This window comes from Rhynchophorus ferrugineus, unplaced genomic scaffold (assembly GCF_030347505.1).
Source record: "Rhynchophorus ferrugineus isolate W39M unplaced genomic scaffold, kcgeb_rfMv2 rfM526, whole genome shotgun sequence".
Taxonomy (NCBI): Eukaryota; Metazoa; Arthropoda; class Insecta; order Coleoptera; family Curculionidae; genus Rhynchophorus; species Rhynchophorus ferrugineus.
This window is the reverse complement of record NW_027473103.1, coordinates 37,501-55,077: the sequence shown is the minus strand read 5'-3', so window position 1 is coordinate 55,077 and position 17,577 is coordinate 37,501. Positions and strand designations below refer to the sequence as shown.

At 40.6% G+C, this 17,577-nt stretch overlaps 2 non-coding genes across 2 annotated transcripts; both read left to right on the top strand.

Annotated features, from left to right (window-relative positions):
- The first annotated feature begins 14,601 nt into the window (after positions 1-14,601).
- LOC143206039 (small subunit ribosomal RNA) lies at positions 14,602-16,590 on the top strand. The gene has a single exon (XR_013008075.1). It is a non-coding gene; the product is annotated as a small subunit ribosomal RNA (ribosomal RNA).
- Positions 16,591-17,298: 708 nt separating this feature from the next.
- On the top strand, positions 17,299-17,453 carry LOC143206038 (5.8S ribosomal RNA). Its single transcript, XR_013008074.1, has one exon. It is a non-coding gene; the product is annotated as a 5.8S ribosomal RNA (ribosomal RNA).
- The last annotated feature ends 124 nt before the right edge of the window (positions 17,454-17,577 follow it).

Sequence of the window (17,577 nt, the reverse complement as noted above, 5' to 3'; positions counted from 1 at the left end):
TGTCCATTCCACCACTCGGACACGGCCAGTTCCGTCAACTCTGCCAAGACTCCCTAACCTAAAACATTAAAAATCATAACTAGACTATTGATATTCCGATGGGAGGATGATTGGCATTAGGAATGATTGAACAATATGAAACACAATCACGAAGTTACTGCACCGTCCTACGGGGTCGCTATCTCAATAGACCTCATACCTTGCAAATCAAACATATAAGTCATCTAACTAATAAACTTCGAGCAGATAAGTCTAATATAAACAAATGTAGTATTCAACATATCCGAAAGTACTTAAGCAAAGGTAGAATCCTGGCCTGTTGGCGTTCGGTCATCAAGTGCAGAGGAACCGCAGGTTGATGCGGATAGCTTCGGACATGTGATTTCCAGATTGATCACGGTCGGCTCTACCAGTTCTGTCAGGGGAACTGGACACGGATAACCTAAAAAATACAAAAAATGTAAATACACCGCTGGTATCTTAATTGGAAGGTGACTAGCAACAAAATAAAATGAAATAAAAGTGGTTAAACAATATCAAAACATATCTACGGCGTCAAATTCACCCTGAAATAATACGAAATATTCATACAAAAGTACAATCTAGTGACACAGATGGTGTCCGACATAACCTCCAAGTGGTGCGAGGGGGTAAAACAAACAAGTCACAGGTCGACAAATCACATAAGATCGGTCTAATCCATAAGAAAACCTAAAAACACAACAATAACAAAATAAAATAAACAAAACGTTTAAACAGAACGAAGACATAACCTCCAATGCGTGTACGTCAATTCTAATGAATGAGAGACGAAAACAATATCCAACGACATAAAGTAGAGAAAGAAATCAGGCGGCGCGCGCCATCTAGCGAGAACCAAGACAATCAAAGAATAGGATTTTCAAATATAGAGAAGCGTAAAATTGTCAAGAATATCATTAAAAATCTTTGAAAATTGTATTATATTATATTCTATTCTATTCTAAATTAATGATATAAATAGAATATGATATAAAATATCCTTAGCTAAGCATCAGAATTCACCCACAGTCGAAACAAAGGAAGAGATATATTCACATCAAGGAAGGCTCTTCGAAACAATCTAACCTAAATTGCAATAACAACAATAAGTAACCTATGATAAATCACTAGATTAACAAACATATACATACATAAACGGCACTCTCACCTAGATTTCAAACTTACTCAAAAATGCTAATTATATAAGGCAATACAGGTCATCACGGATAATCCTCAAAGGAAGTGCACATCCGAGAGGATGTCAAGGGGCAAGTCAGTAACTGTGTATAACCGCAGCAACTCGGAATAAGCGAAAGATTGTTGCATGGAATATATAAACATCTTCAAACTAACATCCGGTCAAATCTCTCAATGTCATTTAGTTGCTCACTAAAAGCAACAATATCATTCAATTACCTTAAAGGTAACCATACGAAGTAACTAATTGGTACCCTATAGTCAATAAATAGACACTTACTGTATAAACTACCCTAATGAAAAGAAATACATGGGTTGACTGTCATGCATGGCCTTCCTACGGAGACAGTCATCGTACCAATGCATCCAAGTGGGGTGTTGGTCCAACAGTAAGGACATGATCATTAAACTAAAAATTCACAATATAGAATTAGTAGGTAGTGAATCGGATCGACAATTATAAATAATAAACGCATATATAGCTGGAGACCACCAAATCCAGTCGCAACAATAAATGACAGTCTATCATAACTCGTCGCACAATTATGTTCCATAGTAATCTCCAAACGATGACACGGCACTAATAGTCGGTCCGAAACGATAAATTAAAGCAACTTTCATCTCATTTTCAATTGATCACATCAAATTCTAAGAACAAATAACATAACCTCATAAATACAGCTGACATGTACCGGTTCGATATACAGAAATCCTAATCTTTGCAAATCCGATCATAACAATTAGGAAATAATTAATGAAATGAATGAGAAATTAGAAAGATACGATATCGATACAATAAAATGGATATTGTTCAATACTCTCATTAAGAAGAGACTGCATGCACGAAGATTCAGAGAAAGGTATTGTCAAAAGTATTGCGATCTATAAAATATCGTCGTAACTCTGTCGTATATCACAAAACCTCTCAAAATTAAAACTTATGCCTGTTATTTTACTACTTAAGCTAAAATAATAAAATTCTCTTTTTCAGCTGTCTTGGTGGTCCTGAAAAGGACCGATATTTGATGATAAAATAGGTTACATTCGTTTTATTTAGTTTTGCTATCTGTCTTTTTAGGTAACAATACAGCTTGGATATTTGGCAGAACGCCGCCCTGGGCTATAGTAACTCCGGATAGGAGTTTGTTCAATTCTTCGTCGTTTCTGATGGCCAATTGCAAATGCCTAGGGATAATCCTGGTTTTCTTGTTATCTCTAGCGGCGTTACCCGCCAATTCGAGAACCTCGGCTGCCAGATATTCCATTACGGCAGCTAAGTAGACGGGAGCACCGGCCCCTACGCGTTCGGCATAATTCCCTTTCCTTAAAAGTCTGTGAATACGACCGACAGGGAATTGTAATCCCGCTCGGTTAGAACGAGACTTCGCCTTTCCCTTCACTTTTCCGCCTTTACCACGTCCGGACATTTTACTATCGATTGCTTCTAGAACTCGCTCGCCTTAGAGTTGAAATCTGTACTAAAACTGTCAACATACTAGCAACGAATTTTGTTCGTAAGCCGAACGCATGATCTCGTACGCGACCAATGAAAGGCTAACTCAGATAATAGGCGGGGCTTAGGAGTGTATTTAAGGAGCCTATAAATTCTAAGGATTCCTGAAATTTGTTTTAGTCTAGTACTTTTCGTGGTTCCTTTAATATCGTAATATTTATTTCGAAATGCCTCCGAAAACAAGCGGTAAGGCGGCCAAAAAGGCCGGTAAGGCTCAGAAAAATATCTCCAAAAGTGACAAGAAAAAGAAACGCAAGAGGAAGGAAAGCTACGCGATCTACATTTACAAAGTTTTAAAGCAAGTTCATCCCGATACGGGTATCTCCAGCAAGGCCATGTCGATCATGAATTCTTTCGTGAACGATATATTCGAAAGGATAGCCGCCGAAGCGTCCCGTCTCGCTCATTACAATAAAAGATCTACTATCACAAGCAGAGAAATCCAAACTGCCGTGCGATTATTGCTGCCCGGTGAATTGGCTAAGCACGCCGTTAGTGAAGGTACCAAAGCCGTCACTAAATATACCAGTTCTAAGTAAACCATAAGCCTTGAATATCATAAAGGAGAAAACGGTTCTTTTCAGAGCCACAATTTAGATAAATAAAAAAAGAAATAATCTTAAAAAAATTAATTTTATATATTATACAGCTGTAGTATCCAATATTGAAATACAAATTTTGTTATCAACAGTATATTATTATTCTTTGGTTATTAGTGATTACATTATTTTTTCTTTAGTTTTTAAAAACAATGCGTATAAGTACACCGACTGTTATTAATTACTAACATGTAGTCGAATATAACTCTGAGATAAAAATCCATAACTCTTTTAGTGGTTTATATAAATATCGATAAAAGAATATTAATTGAATTATCTTCTTTTTCTTTGATTAAATTTAGGTGGTTCTGAAAAGAACCGTTTTTTTTTGTTGCAAAATACGAATATAAGTAGAGTATTATAAATGATAGAAAATAAAGTTTAGGCACGTTCGCCTCTGATACGTCTGGCTAGCTGAATATCCTTGGGCATGATGGTTACTCGCTTTGCATGTATCGCACATAAATTAGTATCCTCAAAAAGGCCAACTAAATAAGCTTCGCTGGCCTCTTGTAAAGCCATTACCGCCGAACTTTGAAAACGTAAATCGGTCTTGAAATCTTGAGCGATTTCGCGAACCAATCGTTGAAAAGGTAATTTCCTAATCAATAATTCGGTGCTCTTTTGATAACGACGAATCTCCCGCAAAGCGACCGTCCCAGGTCGGTAGCGATGTGGTTTCTTAACGCCACCGGTAGCTGGAGCGCTTTTCCTGGCCGCTTTGGTAGCCAATTGTTTCCTAGGAGCTTTACCTCCTGTTGATTTTCGCGCAGTTTGCTTGGTACGAGCCATATTTTTAAAATAGAGGTAATGAGAAAAATTAACAAACGCAAACGACGGCAACCCCTTTCGGACTGATTCGGTCATAAAATCAGAGAGTCCTTTTTATAACATGTTATCTAATCTGATTGGTCCGTTTTGTGCCAGTGGGCGGAACTCAATCCTAAGTCTACAAAACCGGGCTGATTGAATGTAATCGACAACAGTTGTCCGTAGCACTCGTGTTGTGAGCGCGCTACTTATTCGAGATCATTTATTTTTTTTGTATTAGGTTCGATAAAAGATGACCGGCAGAGGTAAAGGTGGTAAAGGTTTGGGAAAAGGAGGAGCCAAGCGGCATCGTAAAGTGCTTCGTGATAATATCCAAGGTATTACGAAGCCCGCCATTAGAAGATTGGCTAGACGAGGCGGCGTAAAACGTATATCTGGTCTGATTTACGAAGAGACCAGAGGTGTTTTAAAAGTGTTTTTGGAAAACGTCATCAGAGATGCCGTTACATATACCGAACACGCCAAAAGAAAAACCGTTACCGCAATGGATGTAGTATACGCCTTGAAACGTCAAGGACGTACATTATACGGGTTTGGAGGTTAAGTCACATTTTATTCGCGAACTAACGTGAAATGTGACCCTCAAAATTAATTTTAGAAAAATTAAACAACGGTTCTTTTCAGAACCACAAATTTATCGATATTTAAAAAACGGAAGCTCTATTAGGATTTAAGGATAATCTTTCAATCATTACAATCATCATAATTTTATTTAAAATAATAATTTAAGTATAACTGGCCCTAATTATTTGAGGGTTTGGATTCCAAAACTCTATACTTAATAAATAGACCGCCCCTTAAATTCATCGTTAATTACATAGATTATATACAAGGCGCGATGTTATAATACGGTTCGATTTTACTAAAGGAGAACCGCTAGAAATAAATCCTTCATATTATTTCGACTTAATTGTTGTTTAATAAAACGATAATTATTGGTATTGGAATGTCTCTTAATTTATCTTACACACCCAAAAAACAATCTTTAAAGTACTTAAACTGTTTATTAGAATATTTTAAATAATTAGTAAGTGCAAGTCATAATATGAGTTTTAATTTTAAGTTCTTTTTTTGTTTTATTATTTTGGTGGTCCTGAAAAGGACCGATAGTTAAAAGGTTTTTGTACGACACAAAAACCCTAAGGCTCATGTAACTTATTTGGTTTTACTATCTGTTTTTTTCGGTAACAATACGGCCTGGATGTTTGGTAGAACGCCGCCCTGGGCTATAGTAACACCGGAGAGGAGTTTGTTCAGTTCTTCGTCATTTCTGATGGCCAATTGTAAATGCCTAGGGATAATCCTTGTTTTCTTGTTGTCTCTAGCGGCGTTACCTGCCAACTCGAGAACTTCGGCCGCCAAATATTCCATTACGGCAGCTAAGTAGACGGGAGCACCGGCCCCTACGCGTTCGGCATAATTTCCTTTCCTTAAAAGCCGGTGAATACGGCCAACAGGAAATTGTAATCCCGCTCGGTTGGAACGAGATTTCGCCTTTCCCTTCACTTTTCCACCCTTACCACGTCCAGACATTGTATTGCTAACTTTTTTAAACTAAAAATAACCGAAAAACTAATGGCGACAACGCTCACGTCCTTTCGACAACGAATGAACAACTGGCAGTGAACTGTCCAGCGAATAGCTTTTATTCGGCAACTTCTCAAAACACTAGTACGTTTCCTACTCGACCAATCAGAGCTTTCTACGACATAACGCCAAGAATGGGCGGAGCTTAGAAGTGTAGCGTCATTTATCAAATAATTAAACGACTATAGGTATATTTCGGTTTAGTCTTTTATCTTTTGCTGTATGGGTAGGTCGCGAATCTCATTCGTTTAAAATGCCACCGAAGACAAGCGGTAAAGCGGCAAAAAAGGCTGGAAAAGCCCAGAAAAACATTTCTAAGAGCGATAAGAAAAAGAAGCGTAGGAGGAAGGAAAGCTACGCGATTTACATATACAAAGTTTTAAAGCAGGTTCATCCCGATACGGGTATTTCCAGCAAGGCCATGTCGATTATGAATTCTTTCGTGAACGATATATTCGAAAGGATAGCCGCCGAAGCGTCGCGCCTCGCCCATTACAATAAAAGATCGACCATCACGAGCAGAGAAATCCAAACCGCCGTTAGGTTATTGTTACCCGGTGAATTGGCTAAGCATGCCGTTAGCGAAGGTACCAAAGCTGTCACTAAATATACCAGTTCTAAGTAAACGAAATATATTATTTTGAAGGTGATCATAATAATATGAAGGGTGGAAAACGGCTCTTTTCAGAGCCCCAAAATGTTTAAAGAAGAAAAAAAGAAATAAACTATTGTTAAGAAGATAGGATATATACGAAGTCAAATAAATTAAAATATAGTAATCGTTCATAAAAATGTTAAAATATCCAGAAAAAAATATTTTATTTTATATATTCATTCCTTTACGGTAACATAATAACAGTATATGTGATACCCCTTTCTTATCGTGATATAAACTTCAAGTCAATCCAGCAGGTGTTCACACCTTATTACTAAGGATTCCTCAATATTCACAATATATTTGTGAGCATAATATTCTAAATTCAATTCACAAATATTATAACTAAAGCGTCATATAAACGGAAAAAATATCAATGTCTCTTTTTTCTAATAGAAGTTGGTGGTTCTGAGAAGAACCTTTTTTTTTCATATAAATACAAAAAACGACCTTAATATAGGACAGCCGTAGCATTTATGCACGTTCGCCTCTAATGCGTCTGGCTAATTGAATGTCCTTAGGCATGATAGTTACTCGTTTAGCATGGATCGCACACAAATTGGTGTCTTCAAAGAGACCAACCAAATAGGCCTCGCTAGCTTCTTGCAAAGCCATCACTGCCGAACTTTGGAAACGTAAATCGGTCTTGAAATCCTGAGCGATTTCGCGAACCAATCGTTGGAAAGGCAATTTCCTAATCAATAATTCGGTACTCTTCTGATAGCGTCGGATTTCTCTTAGAGCGACCGTACCGGGTCTGTAACGATGCGGTTTTTTAACACCACCGGTAGCGGGAGCGCTTTTCCTGGCTGCTTTAGTAGCCAATTGTTTTCTGGGAGCCTTACCTCCGGTTGATTTTCGAGCAGTTTGCTTGGTACGAGCCATCGTCTAAACGGGTCTGACTTCAAACGTGTAGGAAGAATTACAAGCGCAAGCACCAACGAACTTTTGGAAACTGATCGAAGGTGTCAAAGAAATCTCCCTTTTTAATAATGTGTGAAGATATTCTGATTGGTCCGGCTAGCATCTGTGGGCGGGACCCGATTCGAACTCAACAAAACCCATGGTAGGATTTGAAATTGAAATAGTTACCCGTAGTATTCGAGGTGTACGCTGCACAATTCGATTATAAATTTGCTTTCTTTTAATACTAAATTGAATAAATCATGACGGGCAGAGGTAAAGGTGGTAAAGGTTTGGGAAAAGGAGGCGCTAAGCGGCATCGTAAAGTGCTTCGTGATAATATCCAAGGTATTACGAAACCCGCCATCAGAAGATTGGCTAGGCGGGGTGGAGTTAAACGTATATCCGGTCTAATTTATGAAGAAACCAGAGGTGTATTAAAAGTATTTTTGGAAAACGTTATCAGAGACGCCGTCACTTATACCGAACACGCCAAAAGGAAAACCGTTACTGCCATGGATGTAGTATACGCCCTCAAACGCCAAGGACGAACCCTATACGGATTTGGCGGTTAAATAAAGTATTATATATGCTGACCAATTAAAACAGAACAACGTATCTATTCAACTAAAGAAAACAACGGTTCTTTTCAGAGCCACAAATTTACTAGCATAAAAAAAGAAATTTATTATTCGAAAATGGACTAAGATGACGTTAAATTTTATTAAATATCTGCTCCTTTCATCTAAGATTTACTTGTAAAGTAACAAATATACTGCATTATAATAGACGATCGTAATATAAAAAGATAGATAAAGTTTAAAATAAGATTTCATAATAAATGTTAGGTTAATGACAAGAATGTAAATGATGGTGAACAATCGAATACCGAATCTTCGTTGAAGCTTTAATATAGTTTTCCTTTAGAGAGAAAATACTCCGAGATAAACTTCGCGTCGATGAGCTTGGAGAATCCTTAAGATTTCAAAGAAGGTACGGTAGTTCTACGCACGTATGTATGGAGATCGCGTTCCATGTATTTATTGACTTTAGATAACTATTTATGAAAACAGATTTCAACTAAAGAAGCAAAATATACTATAATATATATGAGCATTGTATCGATACAGAAGGGTTTGACACGATATTCTTATAGACGTCTCGATATCGTTGCTCACCCGATACGTTCGATTGTAACCCAGAGTTCGGATGGTGTTAAGAAACCGTTAAATAAGAAGTATATTAGTATAGGATCGGTTAATTTTCATGTCATTGTTTTCTTACAGTTAATTCGACAACGGTACGTTTCGATATAGATTCGTTTTGGACAACGAACAATCTGTACCGCATCAATTAGGAATAATATGTCTCGTTTCTCCAATAATAGCATTAGATCTGTACGGAATTGCATTTATATCAAAAGACGATATATCGGGGGACGTAGATTTGAAAAGATATATTTTCATAGTTATAACCGAAAGTCTATAACTCGAATGTAAATTGGTAGTTTCGACGGAATCGAGAGCAACGCTTGATTTTGTGCTTCCTTCTAAGACGATAGTCAACGTAAAATTTATTGGTAAAGTTTGCTACTTCTACTACGTTTTATCTTTTAACGCCTCGAACATAAATCGTATGATATTCTAAAGGATTTATGTATTTAATATGAGAAATAAGTAAACGGTTCCAAGCTCGATGAACGTTTCGACGAAGCCGGAATATGGAACGTCGTTCGCGCTCGACCGTTCAGTCCTCCGTTCGGCTCATATCATATAGGGTACGCATTAAATGAGAGCGACCGCCAGACAGTTAAAATACGCGAACGAGAAGCATACGCACGTACGTAACTTTGTCAAACGAATCGTGATTAGAACGTTCTTATAAGAAAATTAAGAAATTATATCAGAATGTCGGACGTCGATATTAGCGGACAAGCGGTTTCTCCTTCGTCGAATCAAGGGAGTGGAGGAAATTCCGCCGCCGTTGTTAACGCATCGTCAACAGGCACACCGGCCGGGTCGAATTCATCTTCGGTGTCGGCTACGGGAGCCGCATCAGCTACAGCCGGTAGCGCAGGTTCGTCTGCAGGAGGGAAGAAAGAAAAATCCACTTCGAGCAAGGCGAAGAGTTCTAAATCGAAAGTTAGTCATCCTCCGATCGCTGATATGGTAACGAGTGCAATTAAAGGATTGAAAGAGAAAGGCGGAACTTCCTTCAGAGCTATTAAAAAATACATAGCGGCCAATTACAAAGTGGATGCTGACAAATTATCGCCCTTTATAAAGAAATATATAAAGACGTGGATCGCTTCGGGTGTTTTGGTACAAACGAAGGGCAAAGGAGCTTCCGGATCATTTAAATTAGCGGCTTCGGCACGTAAAGCAGGAGGTACGACAGCCGCAGGTACGAAGAAAAGAAAAACGGCCACTGCCAAAACCGGACAGAAAAATAAACGAAAACCAGTAGGAGGTGCCGCGACAGCTACGACAGCCGGTGGTAAAAAAGCGTCTGCCAAAAAAACCTCAGAGAAAACGGAAAAAAAGACGACCGCCGCCTCCGCCTCAACTAAGAAAACCACAGCTAAAAGTAAGAAAGGTGAATCTGCAACTTTGGCCGAGAAAAAAGCTTCTGCCAAAAAAGCCGTCGAAAAGAAAACAGGAAAGAAATCTACCGCCGCCACGACTACGTCCGCTTCCAATGCCGCCGCTAATAGTTCATCTTCGAAAGCAGCAAAAAGCAACACGGCCGCAAGATCCCCGAAATCGCCTTCCAAAGCGAAAAAATCTAATAAAGCCGGACCTACGAAAAAGCCCAAGGCGCCTAAACCGAAAAGTGCTAAGACGACGACCTCAACTGTTCGTGTTGCCGCTGGTGAAGGTGCGAAAACTAAAAAACCAGTATCACCAAAGAAAAAGAAATAAAACTATTTCTACTACGTATGACGATATATTAAACAGGCGACACATTTCATCGTCAGATCAAGAAGACACGGAGTTGAAAATTACAAATATCCCGACACTCCTGGACGTGCTACGACTTCCCTAAAAAATACGTTCGTCCAAGACCGTATTTTTTTAATAGAAAAAAAACGGTTCTTTTCAGAACCACAATATAACTTTATAAAAGAAAGAATATTTATATAATTTATTTATTATCTTATTATTACTTAAATGATTATTTTCTAGATAGAGCCGTAACTAATTAGGGAACCGATCGATCGATACTCTAAAACAGTAATAAAGGAATATTCAGTACAGATCAGATTATTTATAAATTTTCTAGTTAATATTTATTCTTTAATAAGAACGCGTATTCTAACTTCTTTTTTATACGATTTTGTTGGCCCTGAAAAGGACCGATATTAAAGGGCGTATGCAAAACTTTAAACGGTTTGCGTTATCTATTTGGTTTTGCTGTCTGTCTTTTTAGGCAATAATACTGCTTGAATGTTAGGCAAGACGCCGCCCTGGGCAATAGTAACGCCAGATAACAGTTTATTCAATTCCTCGTCGTTTCTGATGGCCAATTGTAAATGCCTAGGGATAATCCTTGTTTTCTTGTTGTCTCTAGCGGCGTTACCCGCCAACTCGAGAACTTCGGCCGCCAGATATTCCATTACGGCAGCTAAGTAAACGGGAGCACCGGCCCCTACGCGTTCGGCATAATTTCCTTTCCTTAGAAGTCGGTGAATACGACCGACAGGAAATTGTAATCCCGCACGATTGGAACGAGACTTCGCCTTTCCCTTCACTTTTCCGCCTTTACCACGTCCGGACATGTTAATCTCGATCGTTGTTAGATACTGCTCACCTTTAAATCAAAAACGGTACTGGAAATTTCTTACAGATCGGCCTGGAATTTTGTCCGCGAGCCAAACTCGTTATATCATACGCGACCAATCAGACTCTAACTCGGGCTATGGGCGGGGCTTAGAAGTGTTCCTTCGAATGTTATAAGTTCTAGAATTAAAGGCATTTTTTTAGTTAAGTACTCTTTGAGGTACGTGAGACGTCGGGATTTTTATTTCGAAATGCCACCGAAGACAAGCGGTAAGGCGGCCAAGAAAGCCGGAAAAGCCCAGAAAAATATCTCTAAGAGCGACAAGAAAAAGAAGCGCAGGAGGAAGGAAAGCTATGCGATTTACATATACAAAGTTTTAAAGCAGGTTCATCCCGATACGGGTATCTCCAGCAAGGCCATGTCGATCATGAATTCTTTCGTGAACGATATATTCGAAAGGATAGCCGCCGAAGCGTCGCGTCTCGCCCATTACAATAAGAGATCAACGATCACGAGCAGAGAAATCCAAACCGCCGTTAGGTTATTGTTACCCGGTGAGTTGGCTAAGCACGCCGTTAGCGAAGGTACCAAAGCAGTCACCAAATATACCAGTTCTAAGTAAATTAATTCACATACCTATGTGTGTTTCAATATACTACTTACCTGCAAAATCGGTTCTTTTCAGAACCACAATTGGATATACATTTTAAAAAATGAAATGTTAAACAGTAGCTGACATTTTATAAAAACAGAATTTTCAGATATATATATATATATTGTAGTTATTGTATTGAATTATATTATATCATTATAATCTGTTATATAGTAAGTATATAGAATAAGTTTTGTAAAAATGGTACGGCCCGAGATTGTTATTTAAAAATAAGGTAAAGTATTTCTGGAGTGACTTCGAAAATATGTGTATTCATTTTTATTACGTTTATGACTATATGATAATTAATTTATTTTTCCTAACTGTGGCTAATTGTGGATTGTGGCTAATTTCTACACGATAAGTATTAATCACGGGAACGTCTCGAAATGAACAAATAGGAACTGTAATTAATCAAGAATTTAGAATGGAACTATCGTCCTAATATAATGAGGATCGTCAAAGAGAAGATACTTTTTTTTTCGTTTACTAGGTTGACCTTGCTTGGGGACAGTGGAACTCAGTGGAAAATCGCTGATGGTGGGTGAGGAGGATAGGCCTGTGGTCAGAATCGATATCTTGGAGTACTTGCAGGTCAGAGGCTTGATTCGAATTTTGATAGATAAAAAAGTCAATTATTGTCGGTCGATTGGAGGAGTAGTGAGTTGGTTCGCTTGGAGCAATAAGCCCAAGTTCCAACTCATCTATTATCCCGGCCGATAGTAATTCTTCCAATAGCTGTGTGGTTGATGGCGTTGAAAATGGCCTGAAAATCTCCTTGGTCATCTGAATATGTTCCGAAGAGTATTTCGCCAATGGAGATCGGGTTCGTGTTCTAGTGGAATCCAGACCAGCCAGACGACTGTTATCTTGAGTTCCCCGTACATGAGTGGGGGGAGGAATTGGTCTTTTGGGTTTGGTTGTTTTTGGAGTAGGTCGGCACTTGCATCCCGAGTAATTTGCGGTGTATGGTTCTCAACAGTTGGTGCATTTCGGCGGGGAATTTCTGTCTTTGGGACTTGACGTAGGCCGGAGTGGCTTTACAGTTGGCCGATGAATGACCGTAGAATTGGCAGTTAAAACGTTGAACGCGCCTGCCGTTGCCGCGCTGGGCTTGGACTTTTACCACCTGATTCATTAGGCGGTCGACCGCGAAGATACGGCGTTCCTCTCGAGGAACCGACCAACATGGATTGGATTGAAACCGAGCTTCATGAGCGCGGTTCGGACTTCGAGTTACCATTACGTCGAGAGAGAAATATAATATATTAGCTGACCCCGCAGACACTCCGTACCCTGTACTCAATGGATAAATAAAGGATTCATTCTATCAAATTCTTCGTTCAAATCACTTTCGAATCATCCTTAGGAACATTCTGATATCGGAAAACCTTATCCGTAGTCGATAAACGATATCTAACGGATGAATTATAGAAAATGGCCAATAAGCGGCAAATATCCGATCGTAAGGGTGCACCATCGTTTCGGCGAATCATTCTTTTGGAATCTTACGTTCTACAAGCAAAACATTTATTCATAGGTATATACCGATAATAACGAACGGGCCGACGTAACAACCTAAAATGTCCTGAAATACGTGAGAACAGTTTTACTCCGATCGCCGTATCGATATGTGACAGTATCCATCCTATGAAGGATCTTTACATTCTACTAGCATAATTTTATGGATCGGAATTTTCCGACTTTTAAAGAACGTGATCGGCAGTCTAGAAACGGCCTGAGGACGTATTAACACGAGAGGTTAAAATTATTGCTTTAGAAGTTCACGTTGTCTAAAGCTAAAGTTTATTCATCGGAACATTCCGATAATAACGAGAACGGGCAGACGTAAAAACGAAAAATTTGCGCAACGTCCGTATAAACGATCTGTTCTAAAACACCCATACATTTCCGATAGCTGGCGAGAGACCCGCGCTTAAATCGTGTGCGCTTCTACGTGGGGCGATACGAGAGACGGATACGACGGGTCGGGTCGACCGGCGCTGTGACACTTTTACCGAGTGGCTTTTGATCAGCGAAGGTGGTATTACATATTATATGTTAATATATAAGATCCGAACCGTATTTTTTTATTTATCTAAATAAAAAGCGTATTTCGTCGTGTTATTATATATTCGTAACGCTCTCGCGATTTTGTATCGTCGTTTCGTTGTTCTTCCTGGTCGGTTTTTTTCGATATATCGGGAAGCGTACGACGACGACGACGGTATCACTGCGAGATCGCGAATTCGGCGGGAACATTCGGCTTCGTTAGAAGAAGATGATCCACGATTCATATGCGATTGGAATTATTATTTTTATGGACGTATCGGTTTTTCATCGGAACGTTCATAAAACAGCAACACATTTTGCGATAGCTCTCTGCTCTCCGAGCGAGAATAAAATAAAAAATCACGAAACGTTTCTCGTACGAGGTTTCCTTGTCGCTTTATATATTTCTATCTAGCGAAGGGTTCGGAGAGAATGTTTTTCGAGGTCTTATAAACGCCGAACGATATTTTGCGGCATCCAATTTTCGACGTAGTCGACGATCGTCGTCGATAATCGAGATAATTGGGTGCCTAGTCGATCGGTTGTGTATAAAAAAAACAAAAGATGTGTCTAAGATGATGATATCGTTTTGTTTTATTAGACAACTAATATTAAAATGTAAGAGCGTGGCGCCTCGGACCGGTTTTTCCGTCGTCTAGGCGCGCTATCATGCACCTCCTTTTTATTAGTCGTCGATATATATTATATATCGTCGTCTTACGCACACGTTTCTTTATAAGTCAAACTTATAAAATAAACTGTGTCTGTATTTGTTTTATCTGCTTCGTGTCGATAAAATAATAAGAACAGTTCCCTGGTTGATCCTGCCAGTAGTCATATGCTTGTCTCAAAGATTAAGCCATGCATGTCTCAGTACATACCGAATTAAGGTGAAACCGCGAAAGGCTCATTAAATCAGTTATGGTTCCTTAGATCGTACCCACAATTACTTGGATAACTGTGGTAATTCTAGAGCTAATACATGCAAACAGAGCTCCGACCAGAGATGGAAGGAGTGCTTTTATTAGATCAAAACCAATCGGTTTCGGGTTCGCGCTCGTCATCGTACAACTTGGTGACTCTGAATAACTTTAAGCTGATCGCACGGTCTCGCACCGGCGACACATCTTTCAAATGTCTGCCTTATCAACTGTCGATGGTAGGTTCTGCGCCTACCATGGTCGTAACGGGTAACGGGGAATCAGGGTTCGATTCCGGAGAGGGAGCCTGAGAAACGGCTACCACATCCAAGGAAGGCAGCAGGCGCGCAAATTACCCACTCCCGGCACGGGGAGGTAGTGACGAAAAATAACGATACGGGACTCATCCGAGGCCCCGTAATCGGAATGAGTACACTCTAAACCCTTTAACGAGGATCAATTGGAGGGCCAGTCTGGTGCCAGCAGCCGCGGTAATTCCAGCTCCAATAGCGTATATTAAAGTTGTTGCGGTTAAAAAGCTCGTAGTCGAATTTGTGTCTCGCGCCGCCGGTTCATCGTTCGCGGTGTTAACTGGCGTGTTTTTCGCGAGACGTCCTGCCGGTGGGCTTAGTCGTGTCGCGTCGCCGTCGCGCGTGCGTTTCGGCGTGCGTGTTGTGCGCGTCGTGGTTACGACGGCCCAACTCAATCCTGCCGCGGTGCTCTTTACTGAGTGTCGAGGTGGGCCGGCACGTTTACTTTGAACAAATTAGAGTGCTCAAAGCAGGCTAAAATTTCGCCTGAATACTGTATGCATGGAATAATGGAATAGGACCTCGGTTCTATTTTGTTGGTTTTCGGAACCCCGAGGTAATGATTAATAGGAACGGATGGGGGCATTCGTATTGCGACGTTAGAGGTGAAATTCTTGGATCGTCGCAAGACGAACAGAAGCGAAAGCATTTGCCAAAAACGCTTTCATTGATCAAGAACGAAAGTTAGAGGTTCGAAGGCGATCAGATACCGCCCTAGTTCTAACCTTAAACGATGCCAGCTAGCGATCCGTCGACGTTCCCTAATATGACTCGACGGGCAGCTTCCGGGAAACCAAAGCTTTTGGGTTCCGGGGGAAGTATGGTTGCAAAGCTGAAACTTAAAGGAATTGACGGAAGGGCACCACCAGGAGTGGAGCCTGCGGCTTAATTTGACTCAACACGGGAAACCTCACCAGGCCCGGACACCGGAAGGATTGACAGATTGAGAGCTCTTTCTTGATTCGGTGGGTGGTGGTGCATGGCCGTTCTTAGTTGGTGGAGCGATTTGTCTGGTTAATTCCGATAACGAACGAGACTCTAGCCTGCTAACTAGGCGCTTTTTGACATCCTAAAGGCCCGCCGGCCGCGTTGCTTTCGGGTTTCGCGGTTCGTGCGCGGTTTTTACTGTCGGCGTACAAACTATTCTTCTTAGAGGGACAGGCGGCTTCTAGCCGCACGAGATTGAGCAATAACAGGTCTGTGATGCCCTTAGATGTTCTGGGCCGCACGCGCGCTACACTGAAGGAATCAGCGTGTCTTCCCTGGCCGAGCGGCCCGGGTAACCCGCTGAACCTCCTTCGTGCTAGGGATTGGGGCTTGCAATTGTTCCCCATGAACGAGGAATTCCCAGTAAGCGCGAGTCATAAGCTCGCGTTGATTACGTCCCTGCCCTTTGTACACACCGCCCGTCGCTACTACCGATTGAATGATTTAGTGAGGTCTTCGGATCGACACGCGATGGCGTTTCGGCGTCGTCGATGTGTAGGAAAAGATGACCAAACTTGATCATTTAGAGGAAGTAAAAGTCGTAACAAGGTTTCCGTAGGTGAACCTGCGGAAGGATCATTACAGTGTGTTGTTATGCCTATATATATATAATAGGTAAACGTACAAGTCTGTAAAAATCATTGTCGAACGTTAAAGAGCCATCTACGAAGTTCGGAAGTTCCGATCGAATTTCGACGTCGTCAACGTAGCTGTTTTCGGGTACCTATAATATATGGTTTTAAAAGATGTACGCCCGAAAGCGGAGATATATACGATGAAGATGTTGTTATATAGGACGACGAGTAATAATCGTCGGCCTACGACGGATTTCGTTATAAATGGACAAATCGAGCGCAAAATAAAACGATTTTGCCAATTATATTTCTAATCGACGTTTCGATCCTCATATCGACGAACATATACGATGATCGGTAATGTGATTAGTTTACGAAAATCTTATCACCCTTCGTTTGTTTCATTCCAAAAGGGTGAGATTTAGTTTACGAAAATATTGCCAAACTATGATCAGCGTATGCTCTTTTGTTGTCGTACGAGGTGAGACGACGAAAATTTACAACGAACGTCACCATTTCGAGTAGTCTGTCTCCGCTCCTCTCGTTGTGTGTAGTGGAGAAGACGAAAATAAACCGTAAGAGCGTTTTAAAGTCGACGGCGGCTGCGAAAGGGGCGCAAGCGCTGTCTATGACGTGAGCGCGCGTCGTCGTCGTCGTCGTCGTCTTATAATAGAAACGTTTCGATATGCGTTTAAAACCTAACTTAAAAAAAGATTACCCTAAACGGTGGATCACTTGGCTCGTGGGTCGATGAAGAACGCAGCTAATTGCGCGTCAACTTGTGAACTGCAGGACACATGAACATCGACATTTCGAACGCACATTGCGGTCCTGGGATCTCATACCCGGACCACTCCTGGCTGAGGGTCGTATCTCATTTCAAGACTGCTCGGATTTTCTTTGATCTTCGCGATCGACGAGAAATGTCTGAGCGTGCTGAGCGTATAAGCGCGATTCGATCGCGACGTTCTAAAACGTGACAGCGGACCCGTAC